The following is an 18,724-nucleotide window of genomic DNA, read 5'->3' on the forward strand; positions in this document are numbered from 1 at the left end:
GCACATATGGTTACCTTATTTTTGATAAAGGAGGCAAGAATATACAATGGAGAAAAGACAGCCTCTTCAGTTCATGGTGCTAGGAAAACTGGACAGCTACATGTAAAAGAATGAAATTAGAACACTCCCTAACACCATACACAAAAATAAACCCAAAATTGATTAAAGACCTAAACGTAAGACCAGACACTGTAAAATTCTTAGAGGAAAATATACGCAGAACACTCTATGACATAAATCACAGCAAGATCCCTTTTGACCCACCTCCTAGAGAAATGGAAATAAAAACAAAAATAATCAAATGGGACCTAATGAAACTTAAAAGATTTTGCATAACAAAGGAAACCATAAACAAGACGAAAAAACAACCCTCAGAATGGGAGAAAATATTTGCAAATGAAGCAACTGACAAAGGATTAATCTCCAAAATATACAAGCAGCTCATGCAGCTCAATTTCAAAACAACAAAAAACCTAATCCAAACATGGGCAGAAGACCTAAATAGCCATTTCTCCAAAGAAGATATACAGATTGCCAACAAACACATGAAAGAATGCTCAACATAAATAATCATTAGAGAAATGTAAATCAAAACTACAATGAGGTATCACCTCACACCAGGCAGAATGACCATCATCAAAAAATCTATAAACAATAAATGCTGGAGAGGGTGTGGAGAAAAGGGAACCCTCTTGCACTGTTGGTGGGAATGTAAATTGATACAGCCACTATGGAAAACATTATGGAGGTTCCTTAAAATCTAAAAATAGAACTACCATACCACACAGCAATCCCACTACTGGGCATATACCCTGAGAAAACCATAATTCTAAAAGAGTCATGTACTACAATGTTCATTGCAGCTCTATTTACCATAGCCAGGACATGGAAGCAACCTAAGTGTCCATCGAGAGATGGATGGATAAAGAAGATGTGGTACATGTATACAATGGAAAATTACTAAGCCATAAAAAGAAACAAAATTGAGTTATCTGTAGTGAGGTGGATGGCCCTAGAGTCTGTCATACAGGGTGAAGTAAGTCAGAAAGAGAAAAGCAAATACTATATGCTAACACATATATATGGAATCTAAAAATAATAATAATGGTTCTGAAGAACCTTGGAGCAGATAGAAATAAAGATCCATGTGGAGAGAATGGACTTGAGGATACAGGGAGAGGGAAGAGTAAGCTGGGACGAAGTGAGAGAGGGGCATGGACTTATATACACTACCAAACGTAAAATAGATAGCTAGTGGGAAGCAGCCACATAGCACAGGGAGATCAGCTCAGTGCTTTGTGATCACCTCGAGGGGTGGGATAGGGAGGGTGGGAGAGAGATGCAAGAGGGAGGAGATATGGGGACATATATATATGTACAGCTGATCCACTTTGTTATAAAGCAGAAGCTATCACACCATTGTAAAGCAATTATACTCCAATGAAGATGTTAAAAAAAAAATAGTCCACAGCATCAAATTGGCCACATCAAAATTTCACCTGCATATGCTCCTTTTGGAAAGTACAACTATTTCTGAGTTGCTGGCATTTTGATTATAACTTTCTTAGACTACTTTTTTTAAAATGTTGAAATTTGGAATCCTGGTATAATTATTACATTACAGAGTCAGATAACTGGATTTCTGTTGTGACCACCATGACATCAGGATAAGCCTGCTACTCCATGCTGATATGCCCTGGAAGCCTGGCAAAAAATATAATAAATTCCTCATTGTTATTAAAATGCCTCCAAATATTTATTAGACCAACTGATCATCATTTTATTGTCTTGAAAATATTATATTATTTCTCTGCATGCCCTTGTATCTAACATGTAACCAGGTGAAAATTTTATACCTGGGTGAAAAAGTTATACATTGCACAGATAATCCAGTAATGCACACTTGTTGTGTATATCATCATAATGACTATGATTTATTCTATTTATATTACACAGATTTTTTAAAGTCAAATACTCAACAAAGAGGATGACGGTTATCTCTCTGCTGCTTCAATTTTCTCTTGTGTTTAATTTTCCTTTTCTGTGTTAACCACTTGAGATCTATACTGTTGAAAAGAACAGGTTTCCTAGTTTCCAAGTAGATGCCCTGAGAACTTACACACATCGGCCCCGGGTTGGTCTCCCTGATGCCTTTACAAGCAGTCATAGCTACGGTCACTGAGGGTTTCCTGTACCAAGAGCAGCGTCCTAGATACCCGACCCCTGTCTTCCTAATCATCACCACACATTTTAAAGAAAATGTATGGGTAATTTCAGTATGTATCACTTCTGTGGTTTAACTTCTAACTTTTTTATTTGACCATGTAACATACTGTTACTGATTATGCAAAACCTGGTAGGAAACTCTGGGCAACAAAGAGAAGTAGGTTCTTAACTTTTTCCTTTTTCTTTTATCCCCCTCTTTGTTGTATATTTACATCTGTATGTAGGAAATACTGTGAGGATATGGCCACCAGCTTCTTTGTCCTTTAACATGTTAAATAAACAAACGTGTGCCAGAACCAATCACTAAAGAAGTAGCTACCCACTGAAGTTAAAGATTGATTTTACTTTGAGTATAATAACTCCCTTGTAGCAGTAACAAGCTAAATTAAACAAACAATATTCTAAATTATACTTGCCATATTAATCCACAGAGAATGATATTTAACCTAAATGTAAACCAAAAGCTACCTTGCTGCTTCACTAAATACAGAATAATAAAAGCTGGAAGAAAATCAAAGACACTGCCCTAAGTACCATGTAAGGTACTCTGGTTCTGTAATAAAGATGCCTCTTCCTTTCCCTCCCATTGTTCTGAATGTCTGCTCAAGAATACTTTCCATCTAGCAGACTCTGGGATTGGGCTGGCATTCGTCTGCAGCCTCAGATTTTTTTTCTCAGACAGAGTCTTGAATTTTGTGCTCTAACTGATAAGAATTTAAAACAGCTGTTAGGAAGAAATCCAGCAAGCTACAAGAAAACTCAGAAAGATAATTCATTTTGAGCCTCTTAGGAGAAATTTTACTCTCCTTCCTTCTGCCAAATAGGAAGTTCCCCCTAAAGAGTAAAAAACAAAACCCAAAATCAACCAAGAACAACAACAAAGCAAACAAACCTAGGACTCCAGGGAAGCATGCAAGCTTCTAGACAAAGTTTCTTCAGTATTTTCAGCCCCATGTTGATTTTCTATAAATATTTGATGGGTAGAAGAATGGTTGGGTAGATGGATGGATGGATGGAGAGACAGGTGGATGGATGGACAGATGGAAAAGAAAGTGATCATAATTAATGACCACTGAATGGCTTTATCCAAAATCATGACCTCAGGACCTCTCCCTTCCCTTTATTTCCTAAAAGAAATGTTCTCAGAAGAACTAACTCTGTCTTAGTCTACTGGGACGTGTGTTCTTATTAGCCTGTTACTAAAATCAAGTGCTGAGGTTTTAAAATTATTTCTTAAAGTTAGAACAGATTCAGGGTTATCTCTGTAATGATGTCACTCTTGCTTATTTGCATTACAATATGATATTTGCCATGAGAGAGTGAGGAAGGCTGCTTTGTAGAAGTTGGACCCACAGGGTGTGTGACATCTATGGACATTCTCTGTCTTGTGAGTCTCAGCAAAAACAAAATGTTAGGGGTTACTGCTCTGAAATGGCAATCATAATTGATGTTTATTGAGTTCTCTGTGCCAGCCAGTTTTCCAAGGGCTTAGAGTGAATTATTTCACTTACTACTCTCGACAACTTTCTTAGGCAGGTATTATTACCCCTATTTTACAGCCCAGTGCAGTGGAGTAACTAGACCAAGGTCACGCAGTTAGGAACTGGTAGAGTCACATCCTGAACCCAAGCTGTCCAGCACCAGAGCCTTTGCTTTTCTGGGGGGGTCTGCATTCAAAGCTCCTCTAACGAAATGCTCTTCATTGCTACCATCTTGGGCAAGTATTCAAAGTGTGTATTATGTGACCAAAATTGAAAAAAAAATCTTGAAATTGGTGTCCTTATTTTACATTAAATCATTTTGATATGGAATCAGTCATTCATTCATATCGGTTTTGGAAAGCCTATGTAATCCTTGTAGACAACAAATAGCTCTTCTACTAAAACAAAATCGGAAAGATATGCATGACTCTTCTGCTTTAAGTCTCCAGAAATGACAATACTCACATTTTTCTTGAGACCCTTACGTGCTTAGAGGAAGAATCTCCTTTCCTTTTCATCTAAACCTTCCTAGAACTAGTATAGCTTTCAATTTCTCTTAAATCAAAGAGATCGGATTTTCATTCTCTCTGATATATTCAGATAATTTTTCTATTCAGCTTTGCTCTCTGGCATTAATATTACTAAACCTAAAATAAAATGTACCAATTGGAGGTGATATTTAAATTTAACTGTATTTTTATTGTTGTTTGCAACACTTACTTATTGGAATTTGTAAGTTATGCTCTTCAGCTCAGGCAATTTAACAATTATTGTAGTCCATGGTTCTGTGTTATATCCACCACAAACATGATGTGCCCTCCCTAAAGTGTAGGATCAATTTTGGCAAAGCAATCTCAAACTCCCCTAAAAAAAACAGTTCTGAAGGTACCTGCACAGTCTGGGTGAGACTTCATTTGACTCCATCAGAAATCTTATTCTAATTCAATCTTCCAACCTTTTATGGACAGGACAAGAACAGAAATGCTTACCTGGTATTTCTGCTTCCAGATATCAGATGTGATTTGTTACTGAGTAAGCAGCAGGCCCAATGGCTTTAACTGGCTTAGAAAAGCCTAGCTGTTCTTTCGCCTTAATCCTATTAGTAGTCATCTTGGTATTTAACTACGTTCCCGAAGTATCTCAATAAGAGTAGTGTTTTTAGTATATTATGAATAATCTTAGACAATGAGATGAGCTAAGGTCCATCCACCAGAAACAGTCTAAGTAGTCATTTTAACAGGCACACATGTATATTTTGAAGTGCTTCCCCAAATTACGTACGTGTATATCCTTCACGAAACTCTGATGACGTCAGTGAGTATACTGATAGCACGAGGTGGTAGAAGACTGTATAAACCATGACACTCGGTGATGAATAGACTCTGAAAATGTATATTTGGATTAAAGCTCCACATTTTACATGTGAGTAAACCTAAAACCAGCAGATATTATACTTAGTGTCTTAATTATGATATCACTGAAGCATTAAAAATCATGGTTATTTAACCCAAATGAGAATGCATCCTCCAATCTGGTAAGAGAAATATCTTAATAACATAAAACTTATGGTTACCAAAGGGAAGAGGGGACAGATAAGTTAGGAGTTTGGGATGAACACATGGAAACTACTATATATAAAATAGGTAAACAACACGAACCTACTGTATAGCATAGGGAACTCTACTCAGTATTTTGTAATAACCTATAAGGGAAAAGAATCTGAAAAAGAATAGATATATATATACACATATACAAATGTATACATACACACACACACACACACACACACACACACACATATATATGAACCAAATCACTGTGCTGTGCACCTGAAACTAACACAACACTGTAAATCAACTATCCTTCAATTTAAGAATTCCTTTAAAATAACGCAAAACATAATTCATCTTTGCTATATTCAGAGAAGGAAAATAAAGGAGGATCATAGTTTTAGTTTTCTTGAAAATGGTATCATTAATTTAACCAAATTATTATTTATTTATTTATTTTTGCAGTACGCGGGCCTCTCACTGTCGTGGCCTCTCCCGTTGTGGAGCACAGGCTCCGGACGCCCAGGCTCAGCGGCCATGGCTCATGGGCCCATCCACTCCGCGGCATGTGGGATCCTCCCGGACCGGGGCACGAACCCGTGTTCCCTGCATCAGCAGGCGGACTCTTAACCACTGCACCACCAGGGAAGCCCAATTTAACCAAATTAGATAAGCTAAATACAGGTTTGTTGTTGTTTTAGAAAAAAAAATAATAATAAGTGAACACATTCATTCACCTGGAAGAATTCGATATCAACATCACACTGAGTATCTTTGACTAAGTAGAATGATTGTGTTGTATATAGAAATGGTGGGGAATATAACTCTGGGACTTAGTAATCATACGATGAGATTTTTCAGGGAAATTTATTTTTACTTCAATCAGTAAAATAACCAAACTCAATACAGAAAACTATATCATTTCTCACGTCTAATGGGAGTAATTTAATGAGAAGAAAAAAGTTGACAGGCTTTTTGTCAAATGAATACTATCATAAAAAATAGCCATTGTAATCATAATAGCTACCTCTGAGTGTCTGCCACAGACCAGACACTGTGATGGATCCTGCCTTGCCTCCCACTGCAGTCCTCTCATCCCCGCTGCAGATGCAGAAACTAAGTCTCATATACCACTTAGTGGGCAGAACACGAATTCAACCCCTAGCTGAATTAATAGCCCAGGTACTTCATTAAGTTATATACTCTCCTGAAATATTTGTCTTTAAAAGTGTAGCAAAAAGGGGACTTCCCTGGTGGTCCAGTGGGTAAGACTCCACGCTTCCACTTCAGGGGGCTCGGGTTCGATCCCTGGTTGGGGAACTAAGATCCCACATGCAGCAAGGCAGGGCCAAAAAAAATAAAATAAAAATACAAAAAGAAGTGTGTCAGTATCAAAACAAATAAGGATGTAAAATAGTTCTAGAGCAATCTTTAAAAAAAAAAAAAAGTTTACCAAAAGAAAACATCATATCATATTTGTGCAAAACGGAATCACAAATTTCTCAGAAAAACATAGCAGGGCTTACAGTCAATTTTTATTTTCTTTAAATAGCACTATGTATAGTTCTTCCAATAATGCTGCCATCCATGAAAGTACTGGGGGATCTGGCACTGGAATTGCACATTCCCTTGACAGTCTTCACTGATGGAAAGTCTTTGTCCATTAGAGATGGATTTCACGTTTAGAAGCAGCCTTGAAAGCTTTCAGAACCTTGTTTTATGCATAAGGTGGGAGATTAAGGCAGGTACTACAACATTTGCACAGAAACTCTTTCACCAAAAGCCCATAGAGCAACGTCAGCGTAGTGAAGGCAGACACACACACACACACACACCCCCCGCAATCCCCTGGTTTTGTTTTACACAAAATCTTTCAGATGCATCATGATTTCTCATCACAATGAATTTAATTGAGTATTTTACCCAATACTATGAATTCTCCATGAATAATGTCATCGACATCAACAACCATTTCACTTAGATTTTGGCAAATAAACTTTTCTCCTCGTTGGAGTTTCTACTGCAGACTTTTATGATGTATTTCCAGGTTTTATTGGAAACAACATATTCCATCACCAACTATTATTCTCAAATACACATTATTTTGTCCACTTTACTTGAAAGAACACAACAAATCTCAAGTTGTTTGCTCAGATCAGTCACAATGTGTGAGACATCTTGGCAGAAACTTCATTTTTTTCTCTTTTTTTTTCATTCAAATTTTGCTTCTTTCAGCCTTAAGTTGTTTTGTTTTAAATGCAAATGTTTTCTTTTATAATTTTAATTATTCAGTCATTATCCTCACAATTAATCTACTTAAATAGCCCAAGTCTGTCCAATTCACTATATTATTGGTCCCTTGGGTTCTTAGTGTACTATGACTTGAATCTTTACATTAGAGATATTTTAATTGAGAAAAATTAAAAACACAATGGATAGTAAAATAATTACCAACATAAATGCCACAAATAAATAAATATTAACATTTTGTTATGATCATCTTAGATTTTTTGACAATTTACATCTCACTAAAATTTGATGTCTGCTGTATTCCACTCTTTAGTTCACATTTTCATACTTTTTATTGCTCTCTATATGTTAATCCATATATAATACATGAAATTTTTAATTTTTCTTCACTTATAAAAATTACATCATAAGGTATATTATTTTCTATAACTTGCTTTTTTCATTTAACCTAGTCAATTGCCTTTTTAATATCTTGTGGGGAAGTGGCTTTTGTACACAGACTTTAAATTAATATCCTGTTTAATAGAGTTTTAATTTTAAAGCCTAGCTTTTCATAAGATTACAAAGTAAATTTATAAATCTATTTTCTAAAACCAGCAATTTTGTGAATAAATTAAAATACTAGCCTGTATTTGTTCCTGAATTAATATTCGATTTATTTATGCATTTGGTACAGTAAATATTTTAAAATATTTACAGAAAATTTAAGCAAACTGTCCTAAATGTTTTTAAATAAAACCACAAATATGATATAGCTGATACTTTCTAGCATTTTAAAACACCCAGGAAGTCAGACTTTCAAATACTCATAAGGAATCCAAACAAAAAAAACTTCCCAAGCACTCAAATGCTGCTTATACATACAATACATCTAAATGGATGGTTCTAAGAAGTCAGATTGCCTTGAGCATCTAAATATTGATCATAAAGTTAAGTTAAAAATTCCTGAGTATTTCAATTAAAATCTCAAATCCTTTTTGTCAGATTCCTTTACATCAGCGGTCCCCAACCTTTTTGGCACCAGGAACCAATTTCGTGGAAGACAACTTTTCCACCCACCTGGGGAGGGTGGTGTGGTTCAGGTGGTAGCACAAGCAATGGGGAGCGGCATATGAAGCTTCGCTTGCTCACCTGCTGCTCACCTCCTGCTGTTCGGCCCAGCTCCTAACAGGCCACCAACTGGTACCAGTCCGAGGCCAGGGGGTTGGGGAGCCCTGCTTTACATGCTACCCTTTAAAAAGCAGCACAAATACAAGTTAACAAAGTGATTACAAGTCATTACTACACTTGCACTGAATATAAAATTGATGCTGAATTTGGTTTGTTTCTTTCTTTTTTTTTTTTTTTTTTGGCTGTGTTGGGTCTTCTTTGCTGCGTGTGGGCTTTTCTCTGGTTGCAGTGAGCAGGGGCTACTCTTCGTTGCAATGCTCAGGCTTCTCATTGCGGTAGGCATGCAGTCTTCAGTAGTTGTGGCACACAGGCTCAGTAGTTATGGCTCGTGGGCTGTAGAGTGCAGGCTCAATAGTTGTGGCTCACAGGCTTAGTTGTTCTGTGACATGTGGGATCTTCGCGGACCAGGGCTCAAACCCCTGTCCCCTGCATTGGCAGGTGGATTCTTAACCACTGTGCCACCAGGGAAGCCCTGGTTTGTTTATTTATCATCTGCATAATTTATTTGACAAGGAAACAAAATGACCATGTCAAGGTGGCTATTTGGTTAGAGATTAAGTTTACAGATTGTACCAATAGAATTAGGACCTCAATATGTTTATAGATTTAGATTATTAGCCAGAAATTTGAGACCAAAACATAGGAGCCTAAATGTTCCTTCTTATATGGTCCAACAGAGCCAGTGATTATTGGGATGGGGTCTTCTGCTAGGTGTCAGTTGGCCTGTTAGTGAGAAAAGGTTTCTCGCAATGCATCCCATGGACATTTCTTTTCTTTTTTTTTTTTTGCCATATGCGGGCCTCTCACTGTTATGGCCTCTCCCGTTACGGAGCACAGGCTCTGGACACGCACGCTCAGCATCCATGGCTCACGGGCCCAGCCGCTCCGCGGCATGTGGGATCTTCCTGGCCTGGGGCACAAACCCATGTCCCCTGCATCGGCAGGCAGACTCTCAACCACTGCGCCACCAGGGAAGCCCCCCGTGGGCATTTCTTAATGGTCACCCTTACCCATTTTTTTCTTAGCATCTCATACTCAACTTTTTGACAAAAGCTTCCTCCTTAAATTTTTACCCTCTGATTTTTCCTAGTGGGACCAATGAAAATAAAATACAATGTACTTACATAGTTTCTGTTGATATACCTATTTTCTGTAGACATTGTTGGAAACCCATAGATGCCTCTGTTTCTATATACTTATGTCTATTTTGAGTAATTATATTATAAACTTGTGCCTCTGACCAGATCTTTATTTTCTTTTCTTGTCCTCTGAATGTCACAACCCCTGGAGGCACTTTCCTCCATAGTGCTGTCTGCAGACATCTTTGAAAGCATTCTCACTTTCTGGTAAGAGCTACACATTTCAAGTACAACTTTATCTTCCCTACCCTGTCACAGGGAATCAATTACTCTTCAAGGAGCCCTGGTTCCTTTTATGGAAAAGAGAGGCCAAATCTGGGTATCAGGGGTGCACATCAGATTGTGATTTATGAGGACTGGAGGAAGACACAGTGGCATTTTAACAGAGCTGGCAGAGACATTTTTTGAAGTTTATGTGGACTGCATGAAGTTCATTTTACCTTTAAATTCAATTTTACTAAGGTCTGTTTAATATCTGTGTTCTAAAGTGAAATGCCTTATCTCTTTTTTCCCTTTCATACTACCATTATTTCACCAGTTTGAAAATGTCATATAAGCTATATCAGATTATATGATTAAGTTATGAGCATATCTAACCTTTGTCTAACTAGATATGATTTGCTAGCTCCTGTATCCATCTCAGCTGCAACTGGGTCTTCTCTTTCTTTAGATAAAGCATTATTTTACAGTCATTTTTGGATAAATATGTTTTTGAGGTCTTTCCAAATATATCTACACTATATGTATGTATACAGTATAAATAGATAGATATCATACATACATAGTGATTCCTAATATGACTATATCATTATTTATCCATGAGATTTAGTGTTTCTAATTTTTTCACTATTAGAGACAATGCTATAAACAAATATTCTTAAACGTGTCTCTGCTGCCAGGTGCTGGAGTTTCTCTAGGGTCTGTATCTAGAAGTGTAATTATTAGGTTATTCATGCTTCACTTTTAACTTTACTAGATATTGATAAATTGCACTTCAAACTGGGTTGACAATTTTCACTTCCACCAGGGGCATATAAGATTTTCAATTTCCTCTCATCCTAACCAACACTTGATGTTGTCAGATGTTTCAATTTTTTTACACTTCTGATCACAGGAAATGGCTCTGCTTCATTGTTTTGCTTCACTGCCTTGATTACAAGATTGAGCATCTTTTCATAAGCATCATTAATTGCCATTCAGGGTTCCTGCTTAGGGAATTTCCTGTCCTCATCCTTACCCACTTCTCTTATGTTTTTTTTCTAAATTATGTTATATATTCTAAATATTTATCACATTATATATGCTAACATATATATGTTTCAGGTACTTTACTTTTAGCATTGTGATGTCTTTTATTGTAAAGAAGTTTCATATTTTGATATAGTGAATTCATCAATTTTTTATCATCTATGTTCTGTGTCTTATATAAAAAACCCTTTTTTGCTCTGATATAATAAGGATATTCTACATTTTCAAGTCATTTTATTTTGTTTTTATCTGCAAAGGAAGTTGTCCCAATACTCCCAATATCATCACTGTCCATTTTCCTATTTTCCTTGCTAATTTGTAATGCCTCCTCATGATGTAACAAGATCCATGTGTGTACATACCTATGAGTAGGCTTCTGGGCGCTCTGTGCTTTTGTACAGATCTACTTCTTGTCTATCCCTGTGCCCAACAATACACTTGATTACTGTATATTTAAAACATCTGGTAAGGCAACACTCTCCTCCTTTGTTTTCTTTTTTCTAGTAGTCTTGGTACTGGTACTCTTCTATAAGATAATTAAATCACTCTGTTAATCTACCCCTTCTCCAATAAAAACCACTTATAATTTGCTTGGAAATTAACAAAATTTATTTTAAAATTTGAAAGAATTATTATCTGAATAATACTGTGTTTTCTTATCCATGCATTTGACCTAACTTGCCATTCATTCTGGTCTCCTGAGAATAACAATAAGTATCACAGACACCTGCATGTTTTGTTATATTTATGCCTGGAAACTTAAATGTTTTGTTGCCATAGTGTCTTTTTTCTATTTCATTTTGTATTTAGCTATTGCTGCTGAATAGAAACACTACTAGTTTTTATATATTGGTCTTATATCCTGCCACCTTCCTGAATTTCCTAATTAGTTTTAATAGATAGTTTTATATTATCTTGGATTTTTTTTATAGATGATCAAATCCATCAGTCATGTCAACTTTTTTCTCTGCCTTTCCAACTCAGTTTCTTGCCTTATTGCTTTGGCTACCACCTCCAGTACAATGTTAAATGGTAGGATTAATAGCATTCAAAGGGAAAATGACAAGAACAAAACAAAAAAATGGACAGTTGGTTTGATTCAAGGTTAATGGAACAGAAAGGAATTAAGGAATTAAATATTATATTTGAAACTATTGATTGTGGTAATCCAGTTTGATGGTAATGATGATGATTATGATGATGGTAATGATGATAGCCAACAATTAATGAGTGAGTGTTACTACATCTCAGACACTGCTAAATATTTTGTATTTGCATCATATTCAATCATTAGGAAAACATATGAGGAAGGTAATTGTTATTATCACCATCTTAGGGGTGCAAAAAATGGGTCCTAGAGAAGTTTAGTGACTTGCTCATGGTGGGACAGCTAGGGACTGGTGGATACAGGACACAAATCCAGGCTTAGAATCCTCAACACCAGACCATCAGCTAATTTCTTTAGTTCTAAGAAGGACAGGAATAGAGGTAATGGACAACTCCAGCATAAATCATTTTAAAATCATTTTCACTCCTTTCTTGGGTATGTTTCTGATTATTTTCTCCGGATGTTTTTAAAAAACAGGATAGAAACCGATGTTCCTTAGATTTCACTTAACAAATAATTCTTGAGCATCAATTATGTGCTAAGCATGAGAGGACATTCAAAAATAAAAACCCAATTTCCTCAGTGAGATTTCAGTATACTGAAGCAGGTAAATGAGGATGAGACTAACCATAATTTCAGGCAGAATAAAAGAATTGTTACAGGGGCTTCCCTGGTGGCGCAGTGGTTGAGAGTCCGCCTGCCGATGCAGGGGACACGGGTTCTTGCCCCGATCCGGGAAGGTCCCACATGCCGCGGAGCGCCTGGGCCCGTGAGCCATGGCCGCTGAGCCTGCGCATCTGGAGCCTGTGCTCCACAATGGGAGAGGCCACAACAGTGAGAGGCCCGCATACCACAAAAAAAAAAAAAAAAAAGAATTGTTACAAATAAAAATATAAGCAAAATGTTACTTGGGATAAAAGCCAGGAATAAATTCAGTTACCTTTAAGACACATTCCAGCTGGTGATTCTGCAATTCATTCTTTACTTTTCAGCTTTTTGATTGTATGGTCACTGATAAAAGAGGGAAAAGGATAGAGACAGGTGAATTTCTATGGAGGCTTGCCCATGCACTTAATATTTTTAATGAACAGAATAGGAAAATAAAAGACAGTATACCATCCCACTAAGTAATACTTTTATAAAATATATGATTGCCACTTCAAAAGCCAAAATATCCCATTTTAAAAGTCCAGCACTAGTACAGATATATTCAATCTCTGAATTTTAGTCCTACTGTACAGAGAGAGCTTCATGTTAGAAGTGGATGTGGGTGGTTCTAAAGTTCATTTGCATAATTATTACTAATGCAGAGCAGTGCACATGCAGTAACTAGGACATACTCTTTTTCAAAAGGCCTGAATTTGCACAAGCAAATCTTTGGGAACTTCTTTTAAATACATAGGACGTCATAAAAATAAAGAAAAAGGCTGTCAGATGTTGTGGAGTGAAATGAGAGAATCCATCAGTGATGTCTTCAAGGAAAGCAAAAGGCACTGATATTACATAAAGTTGTTAAAAGAATCAGATTTAAGTACTCAGAAATGTTGATACGTTTTACTTGGCTTGTCTTTAATTTTCAGGTATTCATGTTTCTAAAGATCAGTACTTTTAAAATTCACTTTTGACAGTATTGGAGTAATCGTGCATATTGGGCATATTCCTATTATTCTTTTCTTCTCTCTTCAGCACACACTGCACATACTCTAGGGATGGTTTAACTCATTTCTCTGCATTCTGTTGGTTTTACGTTGATTGGGAGATGCTTTTCTGAAGAATTGAGGGAAGCCTGACAACAGCCTAGGCATCATTGTAGGAGCTATATGGTCGTTCATGTTGGAAACCAATTTTACTTTTTCATGTGGGAAAAATAGAGCTTTGTTTTATTTTCAACTTGACTTAGAGTTTTAATGTGACTAAGAAGTTATGACTCATGCAGTTGTTGGCCTTTAATTATCACAAGCCTAAGATCCATCCAAAACCCACTCTTCTGTGGGATTTCCAGCAGTTGTGAGCCTTGGGCACACCAGGCTTCCTTCTCTGCCCTCAAGGTGTGCGGGAATCACTGTCTGATCAGAGCTGATGAAAGTCAGAACAGCACCTGTGCTCTCTGCACTCCTCAAAATGTTCCTCAGGGTGACTTTTCCTCTGACACTCTTTTTGTCTATTTACTTGTACCATAATTTCCTTCTAGAACAGCTGATGGCTCCATTTGCAAATGAACAATGTGTTTTTGCCTGGGTGTACTGTCTTTCTAAAACAAAGTGAGAAATTATAACATGAAACATCCTGATAAGACTACTTTTCCTGCTGAGCTCATGCTCTACTAAAAATCCCTGAGGCATCCATTGTTGGGTTTTATAGACTACTCTTGAAAATTCACAGCCAAAATTTTTAAAGTGTTTAGCAAAAGAAAGAAAAAGAAAAAAGAAGGAGGAATCCAATATGAAACAAATACACTTGGGATGGAACTGACTCAGAAAAAAAAATCATCAGAATAGAGCATTTGCAAGAAACAGGGAAGGATAATGTCAGAAAGAGAGTGTTGTGTATGCCTAGAGGCCAAGGGTGCAGGAAAATGGAATGGAAAAGTTCCCATTGCTACCCACAGGAACTTCTCATGCTACAGCTCATCACACAGCAGGCCATGAGTGAGAATAACAGGCGGCCAGGTAGCTGCCTCAGCTGCCAAGAAAGATAAGGAAGTGCAAAGAACAAAGGATGAAAGAGGTTAGAACCTAAAATAAGGTAGACTAAGAGGAGTGGGGGGCCTTTAAATGTGAACCACAAGTGAGGCTGAACAAAGTACAAGTTGCTGCTGAAAGGATGTTGTTAATAAAATTACATGCAGCTGCATACTGCATAGAGATCTATTGTCATTGCATGATATGTATGAAGAACCCATACCATTAAGGGCATAACCAATATGTCTTCTTCATTTTCTCAGAATTTATATGATGAGATAAATCAAGTAGGTGTCCAAAGATATGACTCAGTTAAAAATTCTGATACATGTAAAATAACCGAGGTTTGATCCTTTTAGCAAAAGGTTTCATGCTATGATTGGAATAGTGCTCTTGCCTGGAGTTACTTACTCTTGGCTCCAGGATATAATCTAGAGCCTATGACTGGGTCCACCTCAAGGATGCCTCCGCACTTTACAAGAGTTCAAGTGAACCTCTGAAACTGTGTATTATGGTGAGTTTCCAGCAACAGGCAACCATGAAAAGAATTCAATAGAAAGATCATTTTAAATTTTAAAAACTGTGGCACGACAAGCTTATCTAATAATCAGCACTCTCTTATTATATACAAGTCTCTTCTCACCCTCCATTTTCTCGTCTATGGAAGGAAATATTCAATAACAATAATGGCAAACTCATTGGGTAATTGTGAAGATTAATATGAGACAATAAACATAAAGCACTTATCAGAAAAACTGGCCATTTGTTGAACTAGAAATGATTCAACAAACATTAGCTTTTATTATTTTTATATTATCAGACCATTTCAATTTAGACCACCTTTGTGTATACAACAACTAACAACACATCAGTGCAGAGTTACTAATAGAAACTGAATAACACTTCCTGACTGAATAAATTAGTACATGGAAAGAAACTGTTCCTGCCCCCAGGATGAGCTTGATCAACTGGGATAGATAAAACAGTTAATTGACATTTACAAAAGAATGTACTAGATGCTATCAAATGAGCAATTCAGAGTACTGAAAGTGAGACTTACCTTTCTAACAATATAATGGAACATGTAACCTGAAATCCTCTTAAAATATCACTTAAAGAGCCCATAACTGAACTGGCAAGAATGTAAGGGAGCTCCTCAAAGGCCAAGATTAAGGGGAAATCATGCCTACAGAGAGAAGGTAGTTGGCATCTGCCATGTGCTTCTGCCAATGCTCAGAGGTCTAGAGCTTAGATCACACATACATAGGGGAAAGGAGGCAGAAAACTACTCTGCAAAGTGAGAGACTAAAGAAATTAATTTCTTTCAGCAATGGGTCTCACTTGAGGGAAGAAAAAGTCTGTGCTGAGAACGACAATGTGTGAACAATTTAGAAAGAAGGGTTGAGGTACACTTCATCAGAATTCCATAAAGAATAAAAAATATGGGGAAGAGGGAATATTCCCGAACATGATTGTTAAGAAATTTCTAGAATTAAAGATGCCAATTTTCTGATTTAGGTAGCCACGTTTATCCCAAATGGATAAGTACAAAGAAATACATACACATCACAGGCAAACTGTACAACACAGAAGATTCTTATAAGAAACCCAAACCAATAGGAAAGTAAATAACCTAAGAAGGAATGACACTTAAACTATAACTTCTCAATGACAACAAGGCAATACAGAAGGCAGTAGAATAATGATTTTAAAGTTCCAAGGGATAAATTACTGACAAGTATAATTGTATGTCTTTCAAGAACAAAGTCAAAACAAATATATAATTAGGCATTCCAAAAAATAAATGCAAAACCTAAAACAAAAGAATTTCTGACCAAGACACCCTCACACATGTATTTGTCTAAAAGTATTAAGTGTTAAGTATTTGTACTTAAATAAAAAGGCAAATGATCCCAGAAGAAATACCTTGCTTGAAAGAAAAGAAAGAATGGTGAGCATAATTAGGCAAAGATAAGCAAATAAATGCAAAAAAAAGCTAATTTTAATAGTGTTAAAAACTATTGAAAACAGCTCTACCCACCACCAGTCCCTCCCATCAGGAAGCCTGCATAAGCCTCTTAGATAGCCTCATCCACCAGAGGGCAGACAGCAGAGGCAAGAAGAACTACAGTCCTGCAGCCTGTGGAAAAAAAACCACATTCACAGAAAGATAGACATGATGAAAAGGCAGAGGGCTATGTACCAGTTGAAGGAATAAGCTAAAACCCCAGAAAAACAACTAAATGGAGATAGGCAACCTTCCAGAAAAAGAATTCAGAATAATGATAGTGAAGATGATCCAGGACCTTGGAAAAAGAATGGAGGCAAGGATTGAGAAGATGTGAGAAATGTTTAACAAAGACCTAGAAGAATTAAAGAACAAACAAACAGAGATGAAGATTACAATAACAAAATGAAAACTACACTAGAAGAAATCAATAGCAGTCTAACTGAGGCAGAAGAACGGAAAAGTGACCTGGAAGACAGAATGGTGGAATTCACTGCTGTGGAAGAGAATAAAGAAAAAAGAATGAAAAGAAATGAAGACAGCCTAAGAGACCTCTGGGACAATATTAAACGTAACAACAGTCACATTATTATAAGGGTCCCAGAAGGAGAATAGAGAGAAAAAGGACCCGAGAAAATATTTGAAGAGATTATAGTTGAAAAGGTCCCTAACATGGGAAAGGAAATAGCCACCCAAATGCAGGAAGCGCACAGAGTCCATACAGGATAAACCCAAGGAGAAACATGCCGAGACACTTATTAATCAAATTGGCAAAAATTAAAGAAAAAGAAAAATTATTGAAAGCAACAAGGGAGAAATGACAAATAACATACAGGGGAACTCCCATAAGGTTAACAGCTGATTTCTCAGCAGAAACTCTACAAGCTAGAAGGAAGTGGCATGACATATTTAAAGTGATGAAAGGGAAAAACCTACAACCAAGATTACTCTAACCGACAAGGATCTCACTCAGATTCCATGGAGAAATCAAAAGCTTTACAGACAAGCAAAAGCTAAGAGAATTCAGCACCACCAAACCAGCTCTACAACAAAGCTAAAGGAACTTCTCTAAGTGGGAAACACAAGAGAAGAAAAAGACCTACAGAAACAAACCCAAAACAATTAAGAAAATGGTAACAGGAATTTACAAATCAATAATTACCTTAAACATGAATGCATTAAATGCTCCAACCAAAAGACACAGGCTCACTGAATGGATACAAAAATAAGACCCATGTACATGCTGTCTACAAGAGACACACTTCAGACCTAGGGACACATACAGACTGAAAGTGAGGGGATAGAAAAAGATATTCCATGCAAATGGAAATCAAAAGAGAGCGGGAGTAGCAGTATTCATATTAGATAAAATAGACTTTAAAAATAGACTTTAAAATAAAGAATGTTACAAGGGACACGGGAGGACACTACATAATGATCAAGGGATCAGTCTAAGAAGAAGAAACAGCAATTATAAATATATATGCTCCCAACATGGGAACACCTCAATACATAAGGCAACTGCTAACAACTATAAAGAGGAAATCAACAGTAACTCAATAATAATGGGGGACTTTAACACCTCACTTACACCAATGGACAGATCATCCAAACAGAAAATAAATAAGGAAACACAAGGCTTAAATGACACAATAGACCAAAAAGATTTAATTGATATTTATAGGACATGCCATGCAAAAACAGCACATTACACTTTCTTCTCAAGTGTGCATGGCACATTCTCTAGGATAGATCACATTGGGGGACACAAATCAAGTCTCAGTAAATTTAAGAAAACTGAAATCATATCAAGCATCTTTTCAGACCGCAACACTATGAGATTAGAAATCAATTATAGGGAAA

General features: G+C 36.7%; 1 protein-coding gene across 5 annotated transcripts in view; it reads left to right on the top strand.

Moving 5' to 3' along the window:
- Positions 1-18,724, top strand: part of KCNQ5 (potassium voltage-gated channel subfamily Q member 5) — a gene marked incomplete at its 5' end in the record, with an annotated part of 580,126 nt that overhangs the window by 255,607 nt on the left and 305,795 nt on the right. The window lies entirely within an intron of this gene.

Source organism: Mesoplodon mirus (genome assembly GCF_964341445.2).
Source record: "Mesoplodon mirus genome assembly, chromosome: 10".
Lineage (NCBI taxonomy): Eukaryota > Metazoa > Chordata > Mammalia > Artiodactyla > Ziphiidae > Mesoplodon > Mesoplodon mirus.